This window comes from Chamaea fasciata, unplaced genomic scaffold, assembly GCF_029207755.1.
Source record: "Chamaea fasciata isolate MVZ Bird 193981 ecotype frontalis unplaced genomic scaffold, bChaFas1.0.hap1 SCAF_3, whole genome shotgun sequence".
Classification (NCBI taxonomy): Eukaryota; Metazoa; Chordata; class Aves; order Passeriformes; family Sylviidae; genus Chamaea; species Chamaea fasciata.
In genome coordinates, this window is record NW_027094088.1 from 23,581,911 (window position 1) to 23,599,810 (window position 17,900).

General features: G+C 39.0%; 2 long non-coding RNA genes across 3 annotated transcripts; one reads left to right on the forward strand and one right to left on the reverse strand.

Annotated features, from left to right (window-relative positions):
- Positions 1 to 5,553: 5,553 nt before the first annotated feature.
- Positions 5,554 to 10,986, forward strand: LOC136287629 (uncharacterized). 2 transcript variants are annotated; one of them, XR_010720216.1, is made up of 5 exons: positions 5,554 to 5,624; positions 5,918 to 5,952; positions 7,678 to 7,756; positions 8,493 to 8,771; positions 10,258 to 10,986. It is a non-coding gene; the product is annotated as an uncharacterized lncRNA (long non-coding RNA). The 2 variants fall into 2 exon arrangements; XR_010720215.1 differs by lacking the exons at positions 5,554 to 5,624; positions 5,918 to 5,952 and adding exons at positions 6,502 to 6,587; positions 7,163 to 7,266.
- LOC136287630 (uncharacterized) lies at positions 9,598 to 10,354 on the reverse strand. Its single transcript, XR_010720217.1, has 3 exons — positions 10,149 to 10,354; positions 9,994 to 10,058; positions 9,598 to 9,672 (listed from the first exon to the last, which is right to left on the reverse strand). It is a non-coding gene; the product is annotated as an uncharacterized lncRNA (long non-coding RNA).
- Positions 10,987 to 17,900: the final 6,914 nt, after the last annotated feature.

Here is a 17,900-nt window from a genome sequence, read left to right on the forward strand (position 1 = left end):
AAAGTTACTCCTGGGCTTGCCTTGTGATACTTTCTCTAGGCTGTCACACCTTGTTCAGTGTTTTACTGACACTTGAGAATTTCAGAAAAGCAGGCGGTAATTACAGTGTACTATCATCTGCATTTCTGATACATGGGCTCTTGTAAAATGCCTCCTAAACAATTTCTTGTGTTTTTCCTTTAAGTGTTGCTGCAAATACCATCATTCGTATGTGAACTTCAGTTAGATGTGGTAACACCTTGTAAAGTACTTTAACATGACAGAAATACTTAAATAAAATTTGGGGTTGGTTTCGGAGATCTTCCCTTTAGGATACTGCAGTAAATTCAGCCCCCAGACTGCCACCCTTTTCTCTGTATAAATTTAGTTTTCCAGGGTTAGTGTTTCTTCATGGTGGAATATAATTGCTTTAAAAGGAAAAACTACAATAGTGCTCTACATCTACAGTGGCTTTCCCTAGCCTTTGGAAAGTACATGGGTTTACAATTAAGCATCGGGTACGCTCTATTCTGTCACACATTTGTGTTTGTTATATCCATTACCAAGCAATAAAATCTCCAGTATTCAATCTTTCTCACTATATCTCATTTTCATCCCACCTTTCACCTTTGGCTTAGGTTTTCTTTCACTTTGGCCAGTTTATTTACAGCCACTAAATAGAAATGCTGCCACACATCAGCAGACTCAGGGAATGGAGGATCACCGTGTTGTGCTATGCCCCTTCTGCCTCTGCTGCTTGTGTCATTTGTTGTAACTGAGCTCTGTCCATCATACCTCTCAAACCCCTCTGAATGAAGTCTGTCCAGTAAGGCCAGGCTCTTAAAATGGTTGTGAATACTACAGGTTTCTTATAGTTCTCTCTATCCAGCCATTTAAGCACAACTGGTTTTCACAATATCTTTCTTTAACCCAACCCAGTCCAGCACTCTCCAACTTGATGCAACCCTTCAAGTCCTGAACAGAACCTAGGATTCTCAAGTAATTCACTGAAATGTCATATATTTTCAAGTCCAAAATAGAAGCTTTGTTTTAAAAACACCTAAAATATTAATAAAAGTGAAGAAAAGAGAAGACACTAGAGCAGAATAGATTCTGTGCACACAGTTCAGAAATATGAGTATAGAATGCATCACTCCTAACTATATGTCTGCACCATTTCTTCTCCCCAGGTTCCAACTAATCCTGGATGGAATGGCATACATAACACATGGATGACTTATGAGGGAACATTTATCTTCCCTTACAAGGCAGGAAAGGGAAAGGACCTCACCCTGTTAGTCACTGTGGTGGTCAGAATATTTGGTGGTTACAGGGAATGGTGGCCTTTGCTACAGCCCATTGCGTAATGGGCAAACTTGGTTTGCAATCAGTAAGAAACTGCTCTCCAGAATGAGGCAGATCTTCAACAATATCTCCTTTGCCCTGACAAATTGCAGGTGGCATCCACACTGATATTGAGGAGAAAAATCTGAGAGAGAAATAAGAGTCTGAAAGTGGTCCTAGGGAAGCATATTCAGAGCTTGGTGGGCAGACCTCAGAAGGAAATTTCTGGAGAAAAACCAGGGTGGTGGTGTGGATATTCTGGTGAATCTAAATTCTTACAAAGAAAAGGCAGAAAATCCCAAGGCAGGTGAAGCCAAAGATTGTTGTTGTTGTTTCTTTTCTTTTTCTTTCTCTTTTTTTTTTTTTTTTTTTTTTTTTTTTTTTTTTTTTTTTTGGCAATCTTGAGTCTTAGTGATGCCTGATGTATGGAAGGGGGGGTAGGAACTCGGGAAACTACCATCACCTGGAGAGAGTTTAGAAGTGTTCATGGAGAGTGCACAGCAGGCAGTAGAGGGAGTGATAAAAGTGGCACTCAACAAGGGAGTTCCTCTGGGGAACACTGAACACCAGACAAGGAGATAAATTAATCTGGAAACAGTTTGTTAACTGTTGGCTGGGGGTATAACCAGGGCAAGGACTGAATACAGAGCCAAGAGCTGCTATTCAGCCAAATTGTGTAGCTGCATAAAACATGATGCAGGAGCCTCCTCTGAGTCTGAAAAACGTACAAAACTTCTAAACAAAGCAGAACACAGGCTGAGAAATACCACTCTGTTTAATGTCCCTGTCTTTATTTGTGGGGCAGTTTTAGAAGAACACTTTCAATTTAGGTGTAGACAGAGATGGGATCAACAGACTAGGTTTTTAGGAAAGGCTGGAGATAGCAACAGGTGAAATGTAAACCCAAGAGTTTCTTGGCATATATGGGTAAAAAGTCGATGATGACAAAATCTGTAATTGCGTTTGGGGGAAATCATATCTTTTACCAGACCAAAACTATGCCAACCATGTCAAGGAGGTATCCTTACTGGAAACACAGGAGACTTACCCTACTGTAGCCTTTGAACTCATCTTTCAGGTAACAGGAATGTTCCCTGCAGGGTAAGAAGTGGTCTGAGGACGACCTTTGATGGTAGGTGCATTCCTCACAGATCAAGTAGCCGAACTGTGCTGTCACAGTGACAATTTGTGTTCCACTGGCCAAAGAAATGGGGAAATTTGGCTTAACTTGTGAGGTTTTCTGAGGTCCAGCCTTGCTCAGAGGACTGCTCCTGAGAGTTGAGCAGGGATTTTAGGCTTTTCCATCAGCATGGTTTCACCTGAAGAACTTCTGCTGGCTCCACAGGCTCCCACACAGAAACACTGCCTGACACCCACCCTGGTGCCCATTGGGTGGGAGCAACAGCCCAGTCTGTAGGGGAAGGGATGGTGCCTGTTGGACCACAGCAGAGCAGCTGGAATTCCTCCCTGCCTCTTTCCTTCCCTCCCTCCCTCCCTCTGCACAGGGAGTGCAGCACAGCCAGCCTCGGCGCCCCTGTGGAGCAACCTCAGCCTTCAGGACTGGGAATTTCCAGGTTACAGTAAGTTCACTTAGAGCTAAGGTTCACCCCAAGCTGCTGATGAACTGGCAGCCACTGCTTTGATGATCTGTTTGTGATTATCCTACCGAGAGTTTAATTTAGTTTTTATTTTTACCAGTTGATATTTGTGGTCCCAGGGGCAGAGCATTGCGTTGCATGCTCTGTATGCAACATTATGGTTGTTTTTCAAATATGTAAATAGAGGCAAGTTATTTCTCTCAAATCTCTAGCTATTAGAGCTCATTTTTAGTGCTACACGCACTTACTACAAATCCCTTGGTTTTTGAAGTCCCTGTTTCTGTTCTCAAACCTCAATCTCTCTTTAAAAGTATTATTAGAGTTGATTAACTGTAAGGAAAGTAAATATTGGTTTTGCTGACTAAAATGCTGCCCCTAAACACAACATTTTCCATGATGGAGTCAAACATCTTCAGGGACTGCTTGGTCTTTCTATTTACTATTATCAATGTTGTAATTTTGTTATCAAGACTGGCATTTTCTTCTCACAGAAAATCTTTATTGCAAGGCTGACCTGCCTAACACCTCCCTATTAGTAACAGAAACAAATAAGAGTTGATTGTTCAGCTGCTGTCATTTAAAAAGACTAAATCAACCTGCCACAAAAGAATATTCCCTCTGGTAACTTTATCCATTTGCCCTTGGTGGTGACACTGTGGATACCACCCTGGCTGAACTATATATTAGTTCCTAGAGAAGCCCTTCGAAATATATAGTTCTGCACAATGTTGTAATTGAAAAAAATTAAATAGGTATGCATGGTTCAGTAACCTGAAAAGAATGCAAAAGTTCAGTTCTAATTGCCTAGCACAATTTAGTACCATTTTTCTGAGCTTTCCAAATGGGCTTATTCTGCTGCTCTGTGTATATCTGTTATATAAGGTGGCAGCACTGCCTATATACAGGCAATCCTGTCTTTTAAAAGGATATGTCAGTATCTTTATTTTATGTTTTGATCACATTTTTAAAAGACTTGCCCAACCAAATGACCTACTTTGGGTGTCTGCTTATCCAGAGTTCTACAGAGGATGCAGTAACCTGTCAGATGAGTTAAGAACATGATTTTAAGCTTTTTCATTAAAGTTGTCTCTCTTTTATTAAGTCTTGGAATCAAGTGTCTGTGTTCTCTTTGGATTAGAGAATCTTTAAAGATGTCGTGAGAAATGTTCTTTTTAAAATTTAGATTGTAGTATCCACTGAGACTGTATTTATTTTGCATGCAATTCTTCTATGTGTTGCTAGGTACTAAAGCCCATGTACTGCCTGTCTGTGAAGAGCTGCTGCTCTGAAATCTGAGGAAGAATGACTGGACAGACAATCACCAGACTGGAACTTCAGTTTAACTTAAATTTCATCTTTTATTTTGTACAATTGCCATACTTTTATTGTCACATTTTGCTCTTAGTGCATTCCTCACATAAATCCTACATATAGTATGACTGTATTTGAGACTAAGTAAAACAAAATTATCTAAAAGAATTGTTAACAATTTTGATATCTATAAATACCCCAGAGACTAAATCACCTTGCTTCTTTCCAAGAAAAATTCTCAAACTGCTAATAAGGGTTGGTAATGAAAGTTAGTTAAGATGTAATTCAGAATCTATGTCTGTCTGTCTATCATCTATCTATCTATCTATCTATCTATCTATCTATCTATCTATCTATCTATCTCTCAAAGCTTTTCTTCCAATTTACTGCTTTTCTTCCAATTTATTAGAGGAATATTTTGGTTGGTGGGTTTTGTATCTGGTTCTTTTAAGGTTTCTGTGCTGTTTTTATAATGATATGGATGAAAACAGAGTCATACTCGGATTTAAAGCAGGCAGCACCAAAAGGGTCAAATTTTTAAAAAGCTTAGGAAAAGCACTTGCAATGGTTTTCAAGGTTTGCATAGATGTGTATGTGCAAAAGGCTTGAATATAAATATGATCACTCATTTCAAGTGTGCCAAAATGTGTGCTAGTAAATATTACAGTGCTTTTGGGAGACTTACTGGAAACACAAGCCCAGATGAGGGAAGTGTATGGGAATAACTGGATTGCCAGACTATCAGGATGTGAATGGTTCAATGGAGCAGAATGAACAGCAGAGAAAAGCAATTTTCTATTGAAAAGTAAATTTAAAATAAAATTAGTCTTCTCCATTTTTGGTGGGAAAATTAAAGACAAAGGGAGACCAAAAAAAAGAGAAAAAAGGAGAAATAAATTAAGACAAACTGAAATAAAAACTATCAGTGGTTGACAGGAAGCAGAGATGGAAACTGTTTTTAGATTTCACTTAGTGGTATTGCACAATGTTTTTTGTTCTAGGGCAAGCAGGCTTTAGGAAGTTTGTAGGAGATATGAAGAGTTTCTAAAAGTTGGAGTCTTTTGTATGTATGTCAATCTCCAGGTAGCTGTGGATGCAAATTTTTGAATAATCCTACCTTTCAGCATATTTGTATCCCAATGATATTGTCTTATTATACAAGAATTAGAGTCTTATACAAACTGATTTCTAATTACCTATCAGTCTACTGATTGTAGGATATAATGCTGTTGTTAGGACAGGTGTTTCTTAAAATTTAGATAGCCAGTAGAAATTTTCTTTCTCTAGCTTATTTTGATTAGTCCTGCAAACAGTTTGGGACTGATTACTCAAATGTTACCTAAGATGGCCAGATCCTGACTGCTTTCTGGGGAGATAGAGAATCCACTGAAGGTTATTTTACTATAGCTGAAAAAAGAAGCTTTGAATTTGGAATCAATACTAGGATATAGAATGAAAGAGTTAACTTCTACAGTTTCACTGCTATTCTTCTGTTGCAGGGACATTATTAACAAAGGCTTGATTGTTGTTTTGGCTACAAGTATTAAGTACAAAAGAACTTTATGAAGGTCCCAGACACAGACTGGCATTTAGACTGACTGTCCTTTTCCAAAGCAGTTTTCTATTAAATAAGTCCATTATTACAACATGGTAGCTTTAATTAAATCTCTATAATCTTCCATCAGGAAAATGGCATTAGACTGCTAGCCAGCAAAATATGGTAAGTCCAAACAGTGTCCCTGTTATTAGTACTTGATTGTCTGTTGGAGTGTTTGATCACAGGCATGGAGATTTGGATGTTGTTGTGCAGTGGGGTTGGCCCAGTGCACTCAGGAGTGAGAGTGTGTGTGCTGGGGTTTATAACAATTATAGCTCTATCTAACTACTAGACCTGAAATCCTAAAGGCTGAACAAAATACTGCTCCTGGACTGGTCTAGCTCCTCCTTGAGTGGTTGTGGCACTACAGGAGTGCCTGAACTAGCATGATTTATTAGCTCATGAGAAAACAAAGAAGTGTGTAAGGTGTATTTGACAAACATAAATGTGTCTTCCCCTAGTGGTTATAGCGCTGGGAATTATGCATATAAACAAAAAAAAATTATCATTTTTCCATTTAAGTTTTGGCTAGATTACACTAAACTTGATTAAAACCTATACCTTTAAATGCTGGTTCAGGTGTTGAGATCAGGAGCATTTCTAAGGGAGTTAATCTATCTCACTGGATAAATGCACTAGAGATAAAGAACTGGCAAATAGCAGCCACTGATGTGATTGCTTAATGAGTGGATTTAAAGGTTTCTGTGCAATTTGTCTCTAAGATTCATACTTTGCTTCTGTTTCTTCACCGCTTTTGGGTAAGTGGCAGTCCCAGCAGACTGAGAATGGGTGTGGCGCACAGGAGCTGTGTCTGAGTACACACTGCTGAGGAGAACTGCCCAAGTGTCTGTGTCATCAGACAATTCTAGGAAAAGGCAGCAAAGCAGAAGAGCATGGTGTTCTTTTTGCTAGAAGTCCACTTTTCCCTGCTTCCACTGAAATGACTGTCAGCTGCTGTTGACTTCAGGGAAATGAGAATGAAGTCCCATGTGACAAATATGAAAATTATGGTAGTCTTAGACTTCTGAGTTTTATAGGAATGCAATTATCTTAAATATGGGCTGTTACTACCACCACAAAATAAAACCCCAACCAAAAAAGGGGAGGGATGCAATTACCCAGAGAGCAAGTGGCATGCTTTTCATTGATTAGACTGTCCTGTTCGATTAAATTCCTCAGTATTTTTAATTTTCTGGCCCTAATTGCTGCCTTACATTTTTCTTGGGTCCCTTTGTTCTAATTCATCTGCTTTCAGGTCCAGATTTATTTTTTCAATCCATTCAGATTCTCCACAAACTTATCCTGTCATTATGTGTTTTGTCTCTCTCTGCAGATGGTTATTTGACAGAAAGTTTCCATTGACTTCAGAGAATGAGTCCTGTGAATACTGTTTGTGGTTCTCAGATGGAGTAGTTGCAAAATGGAATTGATTAAAAGGTCAAAAACCATTACTGTTGCAATGTCTGAATTGCTCCATCAAAGTGTTAGTGCGACAAATGTGTGCAAATCTTTTCATGGGACTAATCTGGATTAAAAAAATACTATTTTTGATATCAGCTTTCTGATGTTTTCCAATAAGACAGACATTTTCAAATTATAGCTAGAAACTACTCTTTGCTCTTATACTATTTGTCAATTAGTAGTAACTCTGGAGGTAATGAGGTTCCCTTAGTCTGAGTTACAGTAGGATTTGGAGTCATACTATGTGATCTATTTTTAAAACTCTGGAAATTCTAAGTTGTTCAAAGTAGCAGTTTTGAAAACGATGATTTCATTAGTACATCTAGCTAAGGTGAGAATTCTTGCAGAAAGTGGAAGTAACCAGAGCATACCTGGGTCTTTCTACAGGAGAATCACTGATGGGGAGCCAGTGAGCATCAGTAATCCCAGATTGGTTTCTCCTATAGTACGTGACACAGGAGAAGAGGTGGGTGTATGATCTCTCTTGCTCAGCAAGTTACAGAAGGCCAGCAAAATCTAAAAGGTCATGATACTAGTTTATAAGGGTGTCATATATGGGGCTTGGTGAAAGGTTAATTCTCAGGTTATTTCCACAGCAGCCTTTACTGTCCTGTTATCCAGCCATCCTACAGGATGTAAATTTGCTTTGCACTACTTAAAAAACATCCCACAAATAATTATTGGCCATTGCAGCTTGGCAATCTGCACTGAATCTTGATGGAGACGACATAATTGTAATTTTTATTACAATTATGGCCAGCTGGGTAAGCCCCACACAGTGCCTCCTCCTTGTGATTTTTCTAGCAGCAAACATCACTGAGCTGAAGTGTACAGTCCATGGCAAAACACAAACTTTTGCTCCACGATGAAAGCAAAGCCTTGGTGTGTATAACCTCTGTGTCTCTCTGCTCACTTGAGAGCAGAGAGAAATAATTTATGTCTGTCTGCAACATCTTTTGTGAACTGAGCACTTGAACTAAGCCTCAAGAGCCTAAATAGGGAGTGGTTTCTACCTTTTCTTATGTGCTCTTGTGTAAGAAGAACTTATTTTGGGATGTAGTAAGTTACTTTGGCCCACTTCTAGTTGAGGTGGGCAATCAATGCTGGGCAAGAAGATTTTATACAAATTCCTTGTGAAGTTTTTGTGTGTCTTGGGTGGATTTAAGAACAGACTTAAAATTTCCTTTAAATTGTCATTGCAGATTCACAGGAGGGTTGGAGGCTGGAAGGGACCTTTGGAGGTCATCTGGCCCAGCTTCCCTACTCAAGCAGAGCCAGGTTTCCAAGTATCTCCAATGAGGGAGGCTCCACAACCTCTCTTGGCAACCTGTGCCAGTGCTTGGTCACCCTCACAGTACAAAAGCGTTTCCTGTTGTTCAGAGTGAACCTCTTGTGTTTCAGTTTGTGCTTGTGGCCTCCTCTCCTTAACTGGACACCTCTGGAAGCATCTTGGCTCCACCTCCTTTTTGTCCTCCCTACAGGTATTTATGCACATTGTTGAGGCCCTTGTTCCCATCAAAACAATTTCAAAGGAGGTAGGCTTTTTGAGGGAAAATAATTTTGCCTACGGATTTGAACAAAGCTGTTTTTGCATGAATCCTGGGAGTACCTATATCTGCAGAATCTGTCTTTGGTGCCTGACCTCCCCTCTGCCATCTGGAGCCCCCTGCAGACCTGCCTTTTGATCACAAAGGAGCTCATTGCTGCATGGACAGCAGGGCTGGCTAGCACATGCAGTTTGAGCCACAATTTTGAGGCACGCTGTCTCATAGAGGGTGAGGGGAAAGATGGTAAGAGCAGCCAACAAGCACTGAATTAGTTTGTGTGACTAGAAAGTGGTGATGTGCCAGATGAACTGTTGTGGTGGGCAGATGGCAGCTGGTAAAGCCTGGGGCCTTATTGAACCAGACGTGTGACCTTGTTTCTTGAACAGTGAGAAGTATTCAACACGTCCTCTGGAAACATTTAGGGATTGCTGCTGTTATTGCAGTTTATCTAAATTATTTGGATAACAAAAAGTATTTCCAGATAAATGTGACTTTGCATAATCTTAAAGCACTGTGTAGAGACAGCAGAAATACTGCAGTTCTTTGGAACAGGAATTGTAAATGGTGGGACAGTCCATTTCTGCATTTTGCAGTGTCTAACAAAATGATAAATTGTAAATGTCAAAGGTAGAACACACTACTGTATAATCCTATAAAGCACTTCTAGTTCCTCATTAGAATTATTTCACCATTCCTTACCAGACTATTATTTCACAGCAACACTTGTGATTTCTCATATAATATTATTGCTTCAACAAAAGCTCCTTTGGATGAGTGTAGGCTGTAAAGTAGAACATATCCAAGAGAGGAAATGGATCTTTTTCAAAATAAAATCCTATAACAGGAGAAAAAAACCACACAATATTAAGGAGCCAGAGAGGTTGCCCAAACTCTGTCACCACTCGAGAGGGAGAGAAATCTTTGTCTTTTGTGTTTTTTTCCTGGCTAGGAAGGGGAGCAGTACACAAAAGCTCCCCCTGGTCCCTTTGGTCTGCTCTCACACTGCTGTGCACTGGTGTCAGGTCTGCTCTTATCTGGTGGCCTGTACATGCACACTAATTCCTGGCTTGGTGCCTGGCTGGTCTTGAAAAAACTCAGGGTCTGCCCAACTGATGGGCAGTGTTGCTGTGTGTGTTCTTCAGGTGCAAGTCCTTACCTTTTAACTCTGTTTCATATTCCTCCTCAAATTTAAATCTGCTCCCTTGGTTTTAGTATGAGAACCTGAAAATGGGAAAGAAAAATACAAGCAGATAGACAGTCAGTGCTCTGTAATGTGGGTGCTGAAGCACTGCTGTCATCCTTCTAGTTCACCTGCTGAAACAGCTCTGGTGGCTCTCAGGTCCCACACGTGGCTGTCATGGCTTTGCCAGAAGTGTTGGTCTGCCCTCCTACTATTCATGTTCTGTTGTTGTTTTGGCAGGCTGCTCACACTTTCCTGAGGAAGGAGACATACAAAGCAAGAAAAACAATGAATTCAACAGCACAGAGCTGCTGAAAAACAGGGTTTGCTGCCCCCTCCCCTGTGATAACAGCGCTGTGAATAAAGCTTCATCACCAGTGTTATGTACAGCTATTGCAGCACAGGCTTGTCAGCTCTCGTTATTTAGAAAATCAGCAAATGGATTGCATTACTTCTTCAAACAGTCTTCTGAAATCAGGCTGTTGAACAGAACAAGAGGCACCAGTGCAGCTAGAGACTGTCACATGGTTTTAATTGAAGCAATCATCTTTCCCTCACTGCCCCTGCAGCATCAGCGAGTGCCAATGCTGATGCACGACCAGGGAATTGAAATGCAAAATAAACGTGCTTTTTTTTGTTTGTTCGTTTGTTTTTGTTTGTTTTGATTTTTGTTTGTTTGGCTTTTTTTTTTTTTTTCCTTTGGAGTGGAAGTGTAGAACTGTTCAGTTGGTCCAGGGCAGAAGTAAAATGTTCAGTTAAGAATAAGCGTCACAAATACAAAAATATAAGGGGGACTATAGCATACAGTGGACAGTTTAACCTTTTTTTGGGTTTCATGGTAGTCCATGAAAAGTTTGAAGTTTGTGAAAATTTCAGTAGCATCATCAAGTCTGTTTGATGGAAATTCCTGACATTTTGTAGAGCATTTGTAGTAAATTATCAGACTAGGAGCACCCACATATTGGAAAATTTAATTCTTATGATGCTCTACTACCATTATGGGCTCTTTAATATTTCATCAATGAGTTACCACATGCAAAATGAAGAAGCAGTGGGATACAATTCCTTTTGGCCATAAGAGGGCAATGGCCACAGAAATCCATCATTCAGAGTATAGAACTAGCTTCCAAATGATGAGCATATAATGTTTTCACAATCTAATTTTTTGTTAAATGTGTGTTAAACTGCACTAGAATTGCAGTCCCTGAAATATGCTCTGTGTGACCCAAATGCAAGACTGTTTATAACTAGGGCTTAAAACCTGTAGATATTTTGCTTCTGTGGGACTTCTGTGGTCAGCAGCACTTACCTCCACTGTTTGCTTTCGGTCTTCTGCTTAGGGATTGTGTAAAACATTTAAAAATAAAGTTTAATAGAAAGAGTCTATTTACTAGGAGTGCCACCCTCTCACAGTTCTAGTTTATGTTTAAAAACGTGAGAAAACCACTCTGCATATAAAATCCTTTGGTATCTCATTGGTGCCAGTGCTGTCTTCATGCTACCTTCAAAAACTTCTTTGCTAGTTTACAGATTGGCAGATACAGTTTGTCCTTTCCAGTGTCAGTGACAAGAGCTGGTGGGTATGAAATGTGACCATGTTTGTGCTTGGAAAACTCAGGTATTTTTTGCTTAGAAAATACTCATTTTTAATGAAAATCAGAATAAAGCTGAGTGAAGAATAAAAGAAATAACTCCTGAGTTTTAAAAGCATGAAGACGACCCTATTAAAAATCTCTCCTTTCGAGTTCCAGAGTAAAACCTGAATATACCTTCATTTTACTGCTCTGATGATGCATGACAATTTCGCTAATGATAAACTTTTGTGCCTACATAATCTTATACTCTCTCATAATGCATGATGCTGCAATATCTTTCCCCAATGACACACTCTTGTACTGATGTGTCTGGCAGATTACAATGTAGAATACAATTTTATGTTTATGACTAAAAGTCAAGTTTTGGTTCATCATATACTGCCTTCTCTGAGGTGTCATGTTCAATCCATTAGCTATGAACAAGGTGCTTCAAGCACATATTCTTTTTTTCTACTATGATTTACTTTTGTTTTGGCAAATAAGCTAGACTGAGTAGTGTAAAACTCAAGCATGGTTTAATTTTCTGCAGGTCAGCTTGTAATAAAAAAAAATGCTTAAACTTGTAAGAGAGAGGCACATCAATGAAAGTTAAGGGGATTCAGAAGTCTAGGAAATTATTTTTATTAATCCAGTATGGCACATATAAATGTTCTCTCACTTGAGTTTTAGTTAATCCTGTCTCTAAATACTAATGAGGGGAATAGCAGTGACTTCTGCGTACACTCATTTTGTCTCTATTCCACATCACTGTTGTGAGGTAAAAAACCAACCGATATGCAATGCCATTGTAGGCACCAGAGACAACAACTTGAAATGCATAATAAAAATTCTCAGTTTATTAGATTTGTCCTCCTGTGATTAAAAACATATCTTAACAGCAGACATCTGTTGGACAACTTACAGGGTTCCTTTTTGTCTTGGTATGTGAGAAAATCCTGCAGGCTGTACTGCTCAGCCCTGCTAGACCCTGGTATGCTGTGGATGCACAGGAAATGAAGCATATGCTTGGTGGTGGAGCTGTAATAACATGCAAGTTTGGTGTAATCTGTTGAAAAGAAGGAGTGCCATTGCCTATGCTGTGCCCTATGGAAAGGAAAAGGGGGGAAGTCTAGGAGCTGTCTTTCCTCGCCTGATCTCGTGTGATACACCTGGCTGGTTGTGAATCAAGTTTGACAGGAAAAATAAGTGTGTGATAGGCAGCATGTTAAAATCAAAATAATTTTGCATCTACACCTTTTAAGATTTGTACTGTGGCCATTGCATGAAAAGATCACTGTAAACAGAGAAATGCAATGGACCAGAGCACCACTCTTACTAATTTTCACAGGTGAAGCTAGATTTCCTTTTTTTCCACTCAGTAAACATGTCCTTCAGGCTTCCTTAAATGGGGTACCTCTTTTCTTAGTAAAAGTACTTTTCTTCCTGTGGGGCCAACTATCTCATCTTTTGAAAGGTGACTGTTTTGAAGCCAAAATAGCACCGTGGGCCACCAGCATGCAGCAGGTTTTTTTTTTTTGTGTGGGCCTTTAAAAGCAAAAAAGACCTTTCCTGTTCTAACAAAGTGTTTTAGAAATACACCTGGCCAACTTTGTATTTTGCAAATAAATATGCAATGAAGCCTGTGAGAGAGTCACCAAGGACATAATATTTATTTACATGCCCATGGTTCATCTGAAATTTGAGTGGTACAAAGTTATCAAAACAGATAAAAAGCTTTATGAGGTAGATTTTCAAAATTTGGAAGATTCATTAATAAATAAAGACAGAATTTGAACCGATGGTAGAGACAGCTTAAATCTTCATTTTTCAGGTCACAGAATAGCCTCTATGGAATTTTAGGAAGGAACTCATCTTGAGTCTTGTCCTGGGGTGACGTTTTGATGCTTGTATTCCCAATTGTCTGTTCTGTTTATGCTGTATATTGATTTGCCCTAAACCAGGACAAATACAAATACACAGTTTCCTGCTGAGACACTGGGCTCATTTCCCCCAAATCCAAGTCAAGGAAGGACTGTGAAAGAGCAGTAGGCTACTTTGATATGCTGTGGTGATTACCACAGAATTGTATCTCCACGTACACCCAAGAGGACATACACAATTATATCCTGTCCTTGCTGAAAACCTGGGAGCTGCAGGAAGTACTGAATCCTTTTTACAGTGAATGTTATATTATCAAAGCTGTAAGTTTCAGAAACTGGGCTTTGTGCCTTTCCAGGATGTGGGCAACAACTGAGGTTAGGCCTCCAGAGCTCAGGTCTTGCATCAGGGTAATGTGATCAATACCAGGAAATGCAGAGACGAAGGTACATGCTGGGCACTTATCAGTCTCCTCAGGACCGATGATTATTGCTGCAAAAATCAGAGTTAATGAAGTACCAAATAAGTGGTGGCTTCTTCATTTCTTGGCCTCCTCAAGTTGACATTGGACGCCTATTAGCAGGTCAGAATGTGATGATTCCAGTATCAGAGCAGCTGGGTTAAATTTATATGCTGTGATCTACCTGCTTTAGAGAGTGCGGAATTCAAACTGGAGGATTTTAGGACATTTTCCTGTTGTTTATGGGTAGGTATGAGAGAGGCCTAAGAGAATACCCTCCCTGGTGCTTGCATCTGGCTCCAAAGAGTTAATTTGAACAGGAATTTCAGCTGGATTCACTCTGTTGGCTGTATCTAGTCTGAGTGATAGAGAAATTCCTTAGAGCTAAGCTGTGAGTGTAACGTGAAGAAAAGTCAACATGTGCTGTGAGAAATCAGGGATGTCTTTTCCCAGTGTTTAACTTGGTATGCTGTATGAATGAAGAGTTTTCTTCCTGAGACAGTGCAAGTGGTATGATAGCATGTACAACAGCTGGCTTTAGAGCTTGGCAAGGAGTGAGCGAAGAAGGCTGAGAAATTCTCCTCTGGGAAGTGACGAAGAAGTGACTTTTACCTAGCCAGTTTGGAGAAATTCTGTCTGATTTATAGGCCACAGGACAGGAGCTCCTTTGAGCTGCGTTCTACTGAATTGCATGAACTGACAGGAGCTTATTTTTTATAAGGTTTGGAATGTTTCTTTTACCAAAGTCTTCAAAACAAGTGTTCGATAGTTAACCCACAACTTCTATAAGTGGTACCAGTACTTTTCCATCTACAAGATTTCCTTTTCCCATGTTTTTGTTTCATTTTCCCAGTGTCTGATCAAGCAGGTAAATTATTTTGTGTATGAGTGGTATATCTTTCCTAAAATGAAGACCTTTGATAATGTTACAGCTCTGACAAATTTAATAACTATACGCTACTTGATGTCAAAAAACTTACCTTTTTTTTTTTTTTTTTTAAATAGCTACAGCTAAAGCTGATTTTTATGGCTACTTTAGTTCCAAATAAATATTCCTGACTCAGTGGATCAAGATAAAACCACAATCTACAGTTGCTTTTTAAACAAATACCAGATTAGGATAGTCATTTTCCTACTCATGGATTTTCTGGCTTCTTTCTTATTAGATGTTAACCAGCAATTAACACAAAAGTCTAGAAGAAGCTTATACTTGATTTTGGACCTTGGACAAATCTACTCATATTCTGATAAAGAAGATTTGAAGTAGCAGGTATATACATAAATTTTATCTTTTCAAGTAAAGCTGTGGGGATAGACATAACAGTCACACAGCACAGAGGTCCTGCTTTCTGATGCAGTCACAGTAAAGATGAAAATCATAAAGTCTCTTCATCTACAGAATTTAGAAAGTATCACACAGGAAATCTTCAGTAAAATCAGGAATTGCTCCCACTCCTTCAAACTCTAACTACCATGAAAATTCTTATTTTTGTCTTTGCCAGTTGACTAAGTTATTCCAGGTGATTTTCCCAGTGCAAGGAAGAATTTGATCCTGAACATGTTTTTTGTAGTATCATAATTTCCATTACAGACCTAGAAGGCTCTCTCTCTCTTTTTTTTTCTTTTTTTTTTTTAATTCCCTCTTTTTTTTTTTTTTTTCCTGAAAGGGGAAAGCCCCCCACTTTTTGGTGTGCCTCCTGATTTTTAATAATACCACAGACTTCTTTGCCTTGCAGTGAACCAGTTCCACAAGGAGATTGACACGTCAGATTATGTGAGTTTGCTTCATTTCCAGGCAGTGCTATTTAATATACATCTGCTATGTAATAGATGCAACAAACCGAAATGATTTTCAGTTGGGTTAGTCTTTATTGGATCTGACCTCTGGTCTAGGAGGTGAAGGGAGAGTGGAAAATGAAAGCTGATTTGGTATTAGCCCACTATTCATATTAGAAAAAGTAAATGCTTTTGCGGTTTTCCTTACAGAGGTGTCTTTATTCATTTGACATGCCTTTAATAACTAATTCTAGTTGTCTGGTTGCCAAGATAGATTTCCTACAGGCAGACTTAAAAGTGATTTTGTCCTCTTTGAATGCATGGCTTCAAATGATCCCAGAACAGCAAACATTAAAATTCCCCCTAGACCCTGAGATTTTCTGAAACACTGTAATAACATAAAAGGATAAGACTATTAGAAAAAAAATAAATAAATGAATTAATCATGCTTCATATGATATAAGCAGGACAACAAAACTCCTTGTTTTTCCAAGCAAACTAATATCTCTTTTCTACTGTCGGCTATATGCTGTGGCTTTCTCACAATTCCCATTTTATGGATTTTGGTATCATCATTCATAGTTGCCTGGGAATGAGAGTGCTTTGTAGGCTTCATCTGAAAGCAAGGAGCCAACAGAACTCAATTTTTTCTCTCACAGATGGCTTTGTCACTGTTTTTTACTCACATTAGCACAGAGCTTTAAATGTGTATCCAGTGTACATGCATCAGGTACGTCTATGAGTATATGTAAACTGGCATGGGAACTGTGAAGTAGGATGCCTTCCTTGTCATTTACTGGGCTGTGCACATTAGGCAATTAAAAGCAATTTTAAAACTTGGCTTCATACACAGCCAGATTGAGTTTGGGTCTGCTGGTTGCTTAGAGAAAGAGAATGAAAAAGAATATTTTCATTTCCGGGCATGAACTCACACTCTCAAGGGATATATCTGCTATGGGGCTTTCTCAATGAATTTTGAGTTGTGAGGTGAAAATTTGAAAACTGTCTCTCTAGTGCACTGATAGCCAAGATCCATCTTTTCTTTGGGTTACTGAAATCTAATAACATATTAACTGTGGATAATTACTACAAAGCTTTTTTTACCCCAGATGAGTCTTAAATCAGCTTGGCTTGGTAATAAACAGAAACAATCTTTCAGTTGAGAAGGGCTTGGACAGACTTAGTTTTTCAGCTGAGGATCTTGGTGTTGTAATAGACAGGTTGTGCTTTCTCACCAGGTCACCCAATTTAGTGCAAGGAATTTCAGCTCTGTCCTGCATTGCATTGAGCAGGCAGACAAGAACCCACTTCTCCTGGGAGTTGTTTAACTGTTACCTTGTGATTTCACAGGATGCCACACACTCTTCCTCACAGGGCATGCCCACCAGCTATTTCTCCACTGCTCCTTTGACACCCTTTAAGCACTGTTGACAAGATCAATATGTTTTGATTGTGGGGTTTTAGTTTGTTTGGGTTTTGTTTTCCCCCGGTTTTTCTACTAATTTACTGTCTACCATGGTATTGAATGTGTACAGACACATAGACAAATGAGATTTTTCATTGTCTGGGAGACTGGTTTACTTTCTAAATAAAGTCACAAGGTCTGTCTGGATGATCTGCCTTTGGTAAAATCATGCTGCACATTTTCTATGTAACTATTTAGGAAAATAAATATAAATATAATAGTTATATAAATATAACTATTTATTTCCTATATAACAATTTTATTTTCTTAAAAATCTGTGGCTAACTTGGTACCCATGGACTAGTAAAATTCATGACTACTGTATGACTCGGTTCCCCTGAAAACTCTCAGCGGAGCAGGAGTCCTCTGACATAAATTAAATTTCATTTTGAGAAAAAAAACAAAGTCATGCTAGACCTCCTTTGCTGCAAAAGCAGGGTTTTTTTATGCCAGTGATAAGATGAAATATTCTAGAAACAGCCTGCAGCTTACAGCATTACCCTGCCAAAATGAAACTATGAAAGCCAACTTGCACACTGCAAACCTGCTTAAAGAATTTCAATTTTAAAAGCAGAACAGTTGTTTTGAAATATTTTGGAAAGTTTCTAATAAGTATTGTGTTATTTTTACAGGACACTGATTCTCACGCCATGCAAGTTATAGCCATTTAATTGTATTTTATATGGTATCAAACTTTCTGCCAAAATCTGGTGTTGGAATGTTTTTCGTT